A 12,976-nucleotide genomic window follows, 5' to 3' on the forward strand; every position below is an offset into this window, starting at 1 on the left:
AAGGTGGAATGAGTTACAGACCCCTATCTGCTTGGGTCTCTGCTCCCCTCTCCAGCCTGGCCCCTCCCCTCCTTCACACCACCTAGACTTCAGCCAAACACAGCAACTCGCAGTTGCGAGCCTGAGCCATTGTCTCCCACACCTGGGCCTTTGCACAAGCTTTTCATTATGGCCGGAATCCCCTTCAACCCCTCTTTACCTGGTTAATTCCTACTTATCCTGCATCTCTCTCCTACCTCCTGAGCCTGGGTCAAGCGCCTGCTCTGTTTCCAGATCCCTGGGATTCGTGCCTCCACCCTGGTACAGATCACACTGTCCTTGACTCCCAGCTCTGGTCTGTCTTTGCGCCCTGGTCAGGACTGGCTGGCTCTCCAATGCCTATCAGAGTTGCAATAGAGTTCTGATTGACTTCTGATCTGTCCTTTCACCTCTGCCTCCTGTCCCCTGCTGCAATCCCTGAGGGCTCTGTGAATTACAAAGAGAGGCACTGGCTCTCCACAGGCGGGAGCGAGGGTCTCTGGGAGGGGTTCTGAGAGGGCACGCCCCTCCCTGTCTGCATTGCTCTAGGGTGCCACAGTGCCGGAAATGCCACCATTAGCAAGTCATTGTCTAAGGTAAGCAGTGCCCCCTTCTGCGGGTCCTCAGGGGAGACCCCACAGTGACCATGCTGCACTTCTGGTGTCAGAGAAGTGTCCCTGTGTGTGTGTTCCATACTCTAGTACTTCCTAAGGGTCCCAAACTCCGATTTGCCAACAGCAATGCCACCAGGAGCCAGGTAAGAGGCTATTTCTATAAGGCTGTGTGGTACAATGGTTACCTTCTCTGACTGCAGTGTCCAACTTCCTGGGTTGGAATCCCGCCTCTGCTGTTTCCCAGCTGGGGATCTTTGGCCAATTCATTTAGCTTCTCTGTGCCTCAGTCTCCCCCTCTGTAAAATGACCTAGATGAGAAGAGTACTAACTCGGGGTCCGCACAGGCACTCAGTACAATGATGCCAGTGAGGCTGCAGTAAGAGTTTGAGCTCTAAAGTGAAATGGAAAGTATTTTGCTTATCCCGAAGACCTGGCCTCCGGTCCCAGCTCCACTGCTGACTCTGTGGGTGGCTCTGCGCAAGCCCTGTCCTTCTTGGGCCTCCCCCACTATTCCTGGATTCTCACACCCGGGTAGGCCGGCTTTGCCAAGCAGCTGGGAAACAGCTGTCGGAAGCCCAGCCCACACCTGCCCTCTCTGGGGAGGGGTTGGAAGGCTGGCTGGCTGGGAGGTGGGTCTGGGCCACTCCAGGGCCGATTTGCCTACAGAAGCCCCGGCTGGCGTGAGCAGAGAGCGGGCAAACTGAGGGGCCACAGGAGGAGAGATCACCCATGATGGCTTTCCTAGGACTGCCTGGTTTCAGCCTGGAAAGGTCCATGTCCTGCGAACCCTGTCAGCCCTGGGCAGCCAGGGCCACCGGTCACCAAGCACAGCAGACACCCTCTGAACAGCATCAGAACATTCTGGGGACAACAAGGTTGATAAGGTAACAGACACGGCTCCTGAGGGCTCTGGGGGGCTGCCCCAGCCCCCCGGCACTGCTGCTGGCCTTGGGGCAGGGGAAAGGAGAGGAAGGGTTGTTGCCCTCTCTCTTTCTGCAGCTCTTCCTCCAAAATGTTGGCTGCCCTGTGAAATGGCAGCTGAGACTTTTCCAACCGCAGGGCTTTATCTCTCTGCCTGGACCTCCCTTCCTCCTTTCCTTTCCTTGAAAGAAACCCTGCTAATGGCTCAAGATCCAGCTCAGAGGTCAGCCCCCATTTCTGATCTCCAGGTGGCAGAAGCCCTGCCCCGCACGCCACCCCAGGACTCCATCCTGCTGCTGGCGCCCTAGGCCAGTGACCGACCGAAGTGCCTCCATTTCCTTGTCTGCACAACAGAAGCAGCCAGAGAAGCAGCGTAGTAAGGTCCTCAGGACAATTACATGAGATACTATGTGTCAAGTTCTTAGACTATTGCCTGAAGCAGGGTAAGCAGTTGATAAATGCCAGTGACTGTCACAGGGACGGAAGCAGCCTGGAAAAATAGTAAGTGATGGTGACGATGATGATTTGTGCTTCTGCTGTCCCCCTCCCTCCGCTGGTCCCTTTCTCTCACCTCCTGAAGAACTGGGCCCGGACATGGATCCGCCTCAGGCTGGCCTGAAGCTCTCCATACATGTTGGATGTATGATGTCAGGCTACAGATTTCAAAAGTTCCTTTTAAAGGACTCGAAAGTCCCTTTGGCAAGACAACGAGAACAAGAGCAGCCACCATTTGTCAGCAATGACCGTGTGTCCGGCAGTGTTCGGGGCGCCCTGTAGTCCTGTTGCCTCTCTGAACTCAGACAAGAGCAGCTGGTCTCCTGTAGCCTCGCTCTACAAAGTGCTCGCTGCAGGCCGGACACACCACGAGATAGTCCAGCCTGCTGATTCTCGGTGGGAACGATATTGATCCCTGCGGGATGTGTGGCAATGTCTGGAGACATTTTTGGTTGTCACAGCTGGGGGTGGGCTGCTACCGGCGTCTAGAGGGCTGAGGTCAAGGATGCTGCTAAACAGCCTACAAAGCACAGGGAAGCCCCTCCCACACAGAGGTATCCAGAGCAGTATGTCAACAGTGCCAAGGCTGAGAGACCCTGTCCTACGTGTGTTACCTACTGTTTCATCCTCCCGATGGCCCTGGGATCAGAGACGGGGAAACAGAGGCTCAGAGAGTTCCAGGCGAATGTCAAGTAGAGCCAGGACATGATCCCTGGTAGATCTGCTGCCAGACTCTGCTCTTTTCGCCTCTGCTCTGGGAAGCAGACTCGGAGCGGGGAGCAGAGCCAGCCACACTCCACCGGAGGGGAGGACCCTGCTGGTTAGCGGAACACAGCCCTGTCTGAGGGTCACTGGAGGGTCGTGTCAGACCAGAGCAGCCTGTCCAGAGCCCAGAGCTAGCCCACAGGGAATTCTTCTGGCCAACCAGAGCTGCCACCAGATGGGAGGCTGAGTAGTATTTAATATCTGACCATCTGCAGCCAGCAGCCCCTGAACTCGTCTGGCCCCCCTCCTGGCGTGTGGATGAGGAGGCTCTTCCGGCAATACTGCGACCCTGCGTGCTCGCTCGATTCACTGCTGCTCCTGGGAGACCTGGCTGCGGAAGACAGTGTCTCACATGCTACAGACACATGCGCGCACACGCAGCCTCTGTCCCCGGATGCCAGGAGCTCTGGTGGAAACCGGAACCACCCATCTCTCTGCCCCATGCCTGCTCCCCGCTCAGTGACTCTCCTGAAGAGACTGGTAGTTATGGAGCTACAATAGAGAGCATCTCTTTGACCCCTATGCCAAGAGGAAGGGAAAACACCAAGATTTCAGCTCGTGGAGGCAAGATGCTTCCAGGGAGGACATTCAGAGGTGGCACGGGGGAGAGTCTCGCTCGCCTATGCCCAGCCCACCCTAAAGCTTTAGAAAGACCCGGTCCCCTCTCCCTCAAGCTCCTCCTTGATCTGTTTCCAGAGAAATACAACCAGCTCGCTCCTTGGGGCTCAAGGGGGTCCTCAGGAGTTGCAGAATCATTCTAAAGAAGCACATCTCTCAATGGCAGTGGGAGCTACCAGGTACCAGGCACTGTGACTCATGTGTCATCTTCAAATCCTCATGACAGCTCTGGAGGTGCTGATATAAACCCCATTTTTTTGACGCTCAGAGAGGTTAAATTTTTCTCCCAACGTGACAGGCCAAGAAAGTAACACTATTTCGGGGGTTTTAGTACATTGAGAATTGCCACGGATCGTGCAGAAAAGTCTAGCATCGAGCTGGCCTATGGTAGGCACCCCAGATTAATCCTTGCCTCATGGCGTCTTAGCGAGCTCCCTGCAATGAGAGACAAGCACTGCTCCTAATCCATCTTGCACCTGGCCACCTCTCAGGTGTTGGGGGGCAGCCTGTTCTCTTGAGGTGACTGAAATGCACCTCATTGCTGGGCATGGAGTTAAAACCACTGACTCATTTGGCCAAAGCTCTCTTTAGACATAAGGCCAGGGCCCACTTCACATAGACTCTGCATCTGAGATCAGTTTCAATGCCCGAATCTGCATGTTCCGGGCCTTCGCCCTGCTCAGAAGCTGCAGGCTTCCTCGTTTCTCTAAGTGATTATTAGCCCAGTGTGACCAAGAAGTGTATGCCAGGCACAAGGAAGACGGCATGATGGTGGCCTATCTCTGCCTGGCGTGTCCCACCACACTGAGGACAGCCACCGTCCGCTCAGCTCCCACTCTGTACGGGGTGCTTCGCGTGCCCTACCTTGTCTTACATTCACGGTGGTCCTGCAAGGTTGGGCTACCATCACTGCCATTTTGTAAGCCTGGGAGCTTGGGGCTTAGAGGGGTTTGTGGCTAGCTCAGGGTCCTACTGTTGATAGTGGCAGAGGCGGGGTGGGGAGCCAGGCCTGGCCGGGGTGTAAGTGCCCATTGACTTGGGAAGGCTGCCTTGCCTGGGGCTTGCTGGGGTCAGGAGGGACAGGCCCACCCCCTTTGCTTCCTGGGTTACACCACTTCCTGGGTACTTTGCCCCCTTTGGGGGTCCAACACAGTAATGATCCTGCTGGGAGCAGCTCTGCTTCCCTGACTTTAACGTGTGCAGACAGTGCTGGCGGCTCGATTTCTCCGATGAGACCAAGCCAGACAGGCTAAGGAGTTTGCTCCCGCAGGCCCAGAACACCCAGCCTGCCTCGGGGAAGGAAATCGCATTACAGGTTGATTTGCAAGGTTCCCCTGGCCAGCCAGGAGGCTGGCTTCCTGACCCCAGTAATCAGATATCCAAACCCCCAAGTTCAGGGCAGCCCAGATGGTCTGTGGCTGGATCCCAAAGGACAGTGGCCTGACCTTTGTTGAATGAGATGCCAAAGAGGAAAACACGGTTCACATTCCAGCAGCTCCTCCCGGTTTCTGGGCGAGTGACCTCGCTTCTCTGAGCCTCAACTTCTCACCTATAAAGTAGGGACGGTAACAGTACCGGGAAGACTTTAGTTTTGCCTCTTTGTATCCATTTTCCCCTCCTGCCGGCAGCCCTATTTTTTAAGGAGGCATTCTACCTCTTTCTCTGCTGCATAACCGTTTGTTCGGCTCATCCCTAGTCAGGGCTTAGCTGCAGGGCTGTCCTGGGGAGTATACAGGGCAACGCCAGCAACGCAGCCAACCCAGCGCCTGGAACTCAGCAGGGACCCAAACTGTCCCTTTGGGTGCCCCTGATGACCCCTGCCTCCTGGTAGTCACATCTACATCCTTTTGAACCCCTCCCCTTTGAGTGTGGCTGGGACCTCGTGACTTGCTTCTAACGAAGAGAACACAGCTAAGGGGAGGGGATGTCACTTCTGAGATTAGGTTCCAAAAGCAGAGGCTCCTGTCTTCTTGCCCTCTCTTGCCCTTGCCTTAGTGAGGATTAAATAAGATGAGGCAGAGCGTGAACCCAGCGTGGCAGTCTCGGAGCCCTCGCCCTGGGAAAGCTGGCGGCAGGGAGCTGTGAGCTGCACACGCAGAGGCCCCCGGAGAGGAGCTGAGGTCTCCAGGCAACACCGAGCGCGGTCCCCCAGGGAGCCAGGAAGTGGATCCTCCCCAAGTGGGGCCCTGAGGTGACTGCTGGTCTGCTTCCTTTCGGGGCCTTTAGGACAATCCGTGGGGACTGTGGTGTGAAAGGGTCCTGTAGGCTCTGAAGCCTTCTAAGGTACAGTGCCCCCCCTTATCAACACGGGATACAGTCCAAGACCCCCAGTGGATACCTGAAACCACCGCTAGTACTGAATCCTATACAGTGTGCTTCTTCCTACCCATACGTACCTATGGTAAAGTTTACTTTATGAATCGGGTACAGAAGAGATGAACAACAATAACTAATAATGAAATGGATCAATTACAACAACATACTACAATACAGTGAAGGCGGTCTCTCACCGTGTCTTACTGGACTGTACTTACCTTTCCGCGTAAAGGGAGCACTTTCTGGCTTCTCTCTGGCTTATCTACATCACTACTCTCGCACTTCGGGGCCATTGTTAAGTAAAATCGGGGTGACTCGAACACGGGCACCGTGACAGGGTGACCAGAACCGAGAACCAAGATGGCTACCAGGTGACCAGGGGGTGGGCGTGGCCCGCAGGGCGGAGACCCTGGACGTCCGTAGGGAGGAATCTCGTCCGGGGCGGGGCGGAGCGAAAACACGCGAGATTTCATCACTACTCAGAACCACCCACCATGTAAAACTCAGGGGTTGTTTATTTCCGGAATTTTCTATTTAAAAATTTTCGGACTGCGGTTGATTGACGGCAGGTAACTGAAACCGTAGGAAGCTAAGCTACAGAGGCGAGGGGACTCGTGTACTTGCTATTTTCTGTTAGGTATTCCTCTGGCAACTGCCAACAGCAACCTCACCCCCAAGTACTCTCTATGTGCCAGGCACTTTGTTAAACCCATTTATCTACTTGTTAAAAAAAAAAAAATTTCCTAGATGTGAACACTGAGGCTTGGCAAGATGAGACTTGTACACGGTCACATAGCCAGTATGCACGGCCAGTCCGGGCTTCGACCCTGGGTCGGCCTGGCTATCGCGCACTTGCTTCCCGATAGGTCAGGTCAGGCCTTTGGGGGAAGGCTTCTGAGAAGCCTTCTGCTCGCTCTAGGGAGCACCCGTACCCTGTGCCAGGGTCAGTGCACAGCCTCCGTGTGTCCTGCCATGAGTCACCCAAAGCTGGGCCTGGTCGCTAGAGACCCAGAGATTAGTGGGCGTTTGGCATCTTCCTCTCAATCCAGAAGAGTGTTGGGGCTGCTGCCGTGGAGGCAGGGGGGTGGCCAAGGTGGCCCACTTGAGCTCTAGACGGCTGGGTTCCTCTCAACCCTCCTGGACCTGAGCTCAGAGGCCCTGGCCTCGGGCTTCTGGCTGTGGGTCCCTGGGGGCTCCTGGTGGGGTGTGGCCCCAACATGTGCAACTGAAGGACAAAGGTCCCCTGCTGTCAGCCCCCTCCCTCCCGAGGGAATCTCATCTGACCCAGAGGTTCACGGTTGCCGTGACCACATCCCTGCTCCCTCATAAATCACACTCACGTTCACATTAACTGATATTGCAGAGGCCGTGCACTGGGCTAATTGTTTGCAAACAATGAACTGTAGGCTCTCTTGGCTGATTAAGGGCATTAGAGTGGGAAGCAGTGAGGTTCTGTTGTATAATCGATAATTAATGACAGGCCTCGGGGCTGCCATCTGCCCGGATGGGATTCAGAAGCTCCCACATGGCCTGATCCCCCAGCGGCTTCTGATGGTCTCCAACCCCAGACCACAGGAAGGGCGTGTCTCTGGGATGGAGCGGGTGGAACTCTCCTCTGTGGAGATCCCTTCACCATCCCTCATTTTCACGTGGCGATGGTATGACAGAAAGAAAGGGCCTCGTGGTGGACTTCCGGGCCACCGAGGAAGCAGACCACAGTACTATGGGCTGGCCAGACCACGATAAGCGTTATTCTTACTACCGTTGGTATAGGGCCACCTGCCAGGGACAGAGCTTGTGGCTTCCCTAGATCTCATTTAATTTACACGCCAACCATGTGACGGAGGCACTCTGCCCCCTCCCATCTCACAGGTGAGCAAACCAAGGCTGAGATGAGGAGCGGGAACCTCAGCAGGAGACAGAGCTGGGCTTTAACTGCGCGGAGTCTGGCTCCGAAGCTCATGCTTGGAGCCACCCCTCCCAACCGCCTCACCAGCAGGTGGTGGTGTATCTCGTATCATCTCTCAGTTTGGAACCTTTGGGGCTGGGTTTTAAAACTTGCCTCTGCTTTCCAATTGTTCCAATTTCAATTCATTTCCAGGTCAGCCCTTCTGCACAGTCCTTATCCAGGGCCTCCTCTCCCCCCTCCCAGACTTCGCACTTTCTCACGATGGACGGCTGTCGGGGCAGAGGGGAGAAAGCAGGGAAGTAGGGCTTACTGAGTATTGGCACCATAGGACTCATTTTGCATATATGATCGCATTTAATCCTTTGGAAAACCATACGCTGTAGATGTGATGTTTTTGCTATGATAATGAGATTATGAGGAAACTGAGGTAAGTGACTTGTCCAAGGTCACACAGTGTACCGGTGGGGAAGCCAGGAGTGGTCTGACCTCAGAATCTGCTCTTCACTGTGACAGGTGGCCTCAGGACAATTCCTCTAACATTGCTCTGCATCTTTTTCTAGCAGTGCATTTTTCAGAAGGATGCTCAACATCCCCCTCTGATAAGGTGTGGTAAATGTCTGGCATGTACGCACAACCCACCATTCCCACGTCCCTGGCAGACATTACTAGTGGATCACGGCACACGTCCCTGCAGAGCCTGTGAGATGAAAGCCAGGTGTTACTCCATCACAGATGGTTATTTTGAGGACAAGGCAACATTTCTGAGCACTAATTGCAGGACCTCAGATGACTTCCCAATAACATGAGGGAACCCCAAAAGCCCTCTGACATGGCTGAAAGCAAACCCAGCCTAAAGCTTGGCCTCCTCCCCATACACAATTATTTCCAAAAGTTGCCTTTTCTGGGTTACATATGACCTCAATACCGCTAAATTGCCATCCTCAGCTGTCACTCTCCTGAGACCCTCAACACAAGGGAGGCAATGCACCCTCATGGCCAGACCCAATTTTAAGACCAGAAAAACATTTTGGCAGAGAAGTAAAGCAATGCGTAGCTGCTGACCACCAGGACTGCTGGCTCCTACCAGCCACGCCTTCCAGGCATCATGTGCAGCTGAAATAGGCAGATGGCGGGTTCACACCCTCGCTCATCCATGGTGACCCCAGGCCCTTCTCTCCTGCTCATGAAAACTTCTTAGTAACCAAAAGTGACGTTTTTACAGGGACCTCCCAGAGTCTGATGTGTTATTAGTCAGACCTTCACACACTTGGGTGCTCTAGTATCGCTTGGTTGATTCTGTTCCGCCCTGGAGGTGAGAACCACAGCCCTAGGCCACGTGCCCTAGACGACCCCACTCTCCTCCAGTCCCCAGAGTCTCACCCTCCGTGCCTGGCACAGAGGAGCACACCGCTGAAGGAGTGACATCCTGAGTCCTCTGTTCCCCAGCCTGTTCCCTCCCCAGTCTGCAGAGATGTCTTCTGGGGTTGCCTGACTGTCTTCAGCTTATCCTTTTCTGGAAACAACACTCCATTTGCCTTTGGGGAGCAATTCTCTTACTCTTGTTGCCATGAGATTGGCTGAGGACCTAGTGTCCTCCACTATAATGTAAGCTCCCAGAGGGCAAGAACTCTGTCCATGTTGTTTGCTGAGGACTCCCCAACTCTTAGAATGGTGCCTGGGGTATTGTAAGTGCTCAGTAAAGACTTGACTGGTGGGTAACCGGGGACTTAACTCTGGTTATGTGGCCAGAAACAAGAGCCTCTGTTCCCACTGTAGCTGTTAAACTGCTAGAAAAAAAAGCCTTCCTGGAGGAGTACCTGCCTGAGAAGGAAGATGGCACAGAGGAAAGCAGGTAAGTGAACAGAGAAAGATTCCCAATGACAATGATCACCTGGATCCAGCTGTGCCTGAAGCCAGATGAAACCACTGTATGAGGTGGCTCTTTTTCCTGTTATTCTACTAAGTATAATTCATTGTCTTAGGTGCTGGGTAATATGTAGGTAAGTAAAACACTCATGGGCCCTACCTTCATAATCTAGAGAGGAAACTACACAGCATAAAAGCAAGCCCATGAACAGAAGCTGTAATTTTAAGCCATGATAGGGTTATGAAAAAAATGACATAGGATTCAGTGAGAGAGAATGATCAGGGGAAATTACTCTAACTTAAATCTTAAACCTGAAGGTCAAGAATCAGTCCCCCTCTCACGTGAGGGTGGAGTGTTCTTGACAGAGGAAAGAGCATGTGCAAAGGCCCTGAGGTTGAAATAAGTATGGCATGTTTGAGGATGCCAGAATCCCGACACGGACAGTGTGAGGGCCCACATGGTTAGCGATGAGGCTTGACAAGGAGACATTAGCTCATCCATTGGGCTAGAACTTAGACATCAAGGTGAGGCACTGAGATTTTCTATAATGTGCACTGAGAAGCAACAGAAAGATTTGGAACCAGGAAATGATGGTCACCTTTTCTCTAGACAGATTCCTCCTGTTCCTCATCAGACAAATAGATTGGGGGAGAAGGGGTGAGAGGAAGAAGGGGCACCTGCTAGGCAACCTTTTCAGGGCTCCAAGGGAGAGAGGACAGGGCTTGGGTCAAAGTGGTGGAGCTGGACATTGTAAGGAGTGAGCAGATTTGAGATCAGCAGTCTGGCCGGCGTCTCTGAGGCCCTCTCACGGCACCGACTCTTTCAAATCATTGTTGCAGATCAGCTACGGGATTCTGACCCGCCTCCTGGCCCCAAGATGCAGTCATTTCCTGCCACGGTCTTCTAGGATCACTCCTTACCCGCTACTCTCTCTGTTTCTGAAGCATGCCGTGACTTCCTAATCGTCCCCATTTCAGTTCTTCCTTGTTCTTGTCAAACACCAATTTAAAAAATGAGTCCTCATTAACTCCATGCCACTCCTCAATTATAATTAGGCCCATCTCCCTGGCTCTTCCTTTCTCTCTCTCTCTCTCTCTCTCTGCTTTGAAACACTAGGGGAGAAAAATATTATCCTTTTTTTGACATTTTAAAAAATCTCATTTGCTAGCATAAATGCTATTGGTTGCTCTACTGTTTCACGGGTCGCTTCCATGGCCTAACTGAGCAGCCTTGTGCTTCTGCCTGGTTTAAATGCCACATACAGATCACAGCTGGGGACACTGAGAGGCTTCAGGGGGCCTCGGGAGAGGTAGTATGGCCGACAGTGGCCTTTGATGGCTCCTGGGGCCCCACCTCCAGGCCTCATGCCTCAGCCTCCCACACTGGCCAGCTCAGGTGGGACTCAAGCCAAGGCTGCCCTATTGGGGACATAAAGCTACTGCTCACCCCACAAGCAAAGCTGGCCTGGCTCTGAGTCACCCCCTGGGAAGTAATCCTAGGTGCTTTCAATGTAGCAACTCCAAGGACCAGCAGGACAGCTGCTTTGAAGCAGCTCACTTCATTCAGTCAGTCAACAAACATGGGCAGCATCTCTACCAGGTCACAAGGTACCCTTGGAAGGGAGGCAGGATAGCCTAATGGTTAAGGGCAGGCTCAGATTCGAAGTACCTGAGGCTGCATCTTACAGGCTGTGGGACTGGGGGCAAATGTCTTCACCTCTCTGAACCTTGGTTTTTCTCATCTGTGAGATGGCAGGAATGGGAACACCTCCCTTCCAGGGCTGTTCTGAGACCTGAAACGGAAGATGCAAAAACCCTCGAGGGCAAACAACGAGAACTCAGAGGACCGAGGGGGAGGCCGAGTGGACTGCAAGTGTCGATGGATACCATCCCTTGGGCTCTCTGGACTGAGTTTTTGGATGGAGAAATAAAAAATAAACCTGGCCAACCAACTATACAGAAGGGGCCTATGGCAGAAAGAGAACACAACATGCAGTTCTGTCTTTTGAAATTCAAGAGGAAGTTCAGGAGGATGGTGGCAGAAGTCGGAACTGTGGTTGCCTCCATGGACAGGTTATTGATTGGGGAGGAGGGGAGCGCCTGTGAGGGAGATTGCAAGATGCCCTGGAAATGTTCTTCATCTCGATCCAGTGACTTTACTGGTGACTACACGGGTGCATATTCCCATAAAAATCCACCACGCATGCACCTTTGAGGTTAGTTCATTTTACTGAGTGGACGTTATACCTCAATTCAAAAAGAGGGCAATACATCAGTAGGGGATCTGGGAGAATTTGCAGAAAGGGCTGCGGGAGGGGAGAAAGGGAGAATAAAAGCTCAGAGACCAGACAGAGCACCTTGAACCCCAGCCACGCTACTGAAGGCGTGTTTTAGGAATGACTGATGGAGAGGGAAGTGGCATTGGCCGAGACAAGGAATGAGAAGTGGCCAGCATTCCAGGATGTAGGAACGGCATTCGCAAAGGCACGGCGGCATGAAGAAACACTTCGAGTTCTGGGACCTGCACAGGCAGCCTGGTCAGAGCCTGACCAGTGTGAACGGAAGCCCGCTGGGTTTTGAGCTGGTGCGAAGGCCACGTTTGCTGGGTCCCATGTTTGTCTGGGAGCCAACGGCCTGGGTGGCACTAACCTCCCTGTGCTCAGGAAAGGAGGAAGCTATTCCCGAAGCAAGGACGGCCCTAGCCCTCCTCACTTATAACTGAAAACCCTCCCGAGACCAAAGGGGCTTTAGCGTTAATGCCTCAAAACCTGGAAGTGCCTCAGTTCTGGCAGTAAAACGGGCCCTGGGTCATGATTAAACATCCGCGGTACACTTAGTTATGTGTCCAGTTTAGATTCAATAAGAGCGCTCCTGGATTGTGTAATAAAATACAAGGAGTGTGTTATCAGGTAAGGTCTGATCTGTATTTAATTAGACGCCAGCTGCAGATGGCTTCAGGGAATGGCAAAAGGACATGTGGGCTGGATGATATCGTTTGCAGCGAGGTCTGTCTCTGTTCCTCTCCAGAACATCGGCAGAAGTGACCACTGGAATATAAAAACCAGTGGGAAGCCTTTACTGGTGATGGAAACTAGGAAGCCTGGCATCCGCATTGTCCCGAATAGCGTGTAGGTGGGATTAGACTGGAGGAAAGTCTGAACGGACCCATGGAAGGTCATGTGTGCAGGAATAAAGCACTGTCATGCCAGTGGAAGAGACCCCCACACTACCGTCGGGAAGTGGGAGTAACACACAGGTTCCTTCAAATCCAGCCGGCACGTCCGGGAAGGGTGCCGTATGGGCCGCCATGTTGTAGGGAATCCCAAGTGGACGCTGGCCTGGGGCCATGCCTGCTGCCACCAGGGGAAGCCACGATTGGCGAGGAGTCCAGGGCCTCAGCTAGTCCCTTGATTTCACCGGAACTATCTCAATTTTCTCCTTATCCCCAGCACTG

The 12,976-nt window shown here is 53.3% G+C and overlaps 1 protein-coding gene across 3 annotated transcripts in view; it reads right to left on the bottom strand.

Annotated features, from left to right (window-relative positions):
* The window catches only part of NOS1 (nitric oxide synthase 1), a 155,240-nt gene that overhangs the window by 120,025 nt on the left and 22,239 nt on the right, over positions 1-12,976 (bottom strand). The window contains exon 1 of one of the 3 annotated variants that reach the window (XM_045200818.2): positions 4,877-4,933. The exons of the other annotated variants lie outside the window; for them this stretch is intronic. The gene's annotated coding sequence lies outside the window, so the exon portion shown is untranslated. Of the gene's footprint in view, positions 1-4,876; positions 4,934-12,976 lie in introns of those variants that run through there. 3 annotated transcript variants of the gene reach the window in all.

This window comes from Desmodus rotundus, chromosome 7 (assembly GCF_022682495.2).
Source record: "Desmodus rotundus isolate HL8 chromosome 7, HLdesRot8A.1, whole genome shotgun sequence".
Taxonomy (NCBI): domain Eukaryota; kingdom Metazoa; phylum Chordata; class Mammalia; order Chiroptera; family Phyllostomidae; genus Desmodus; species Desmodus rotundus.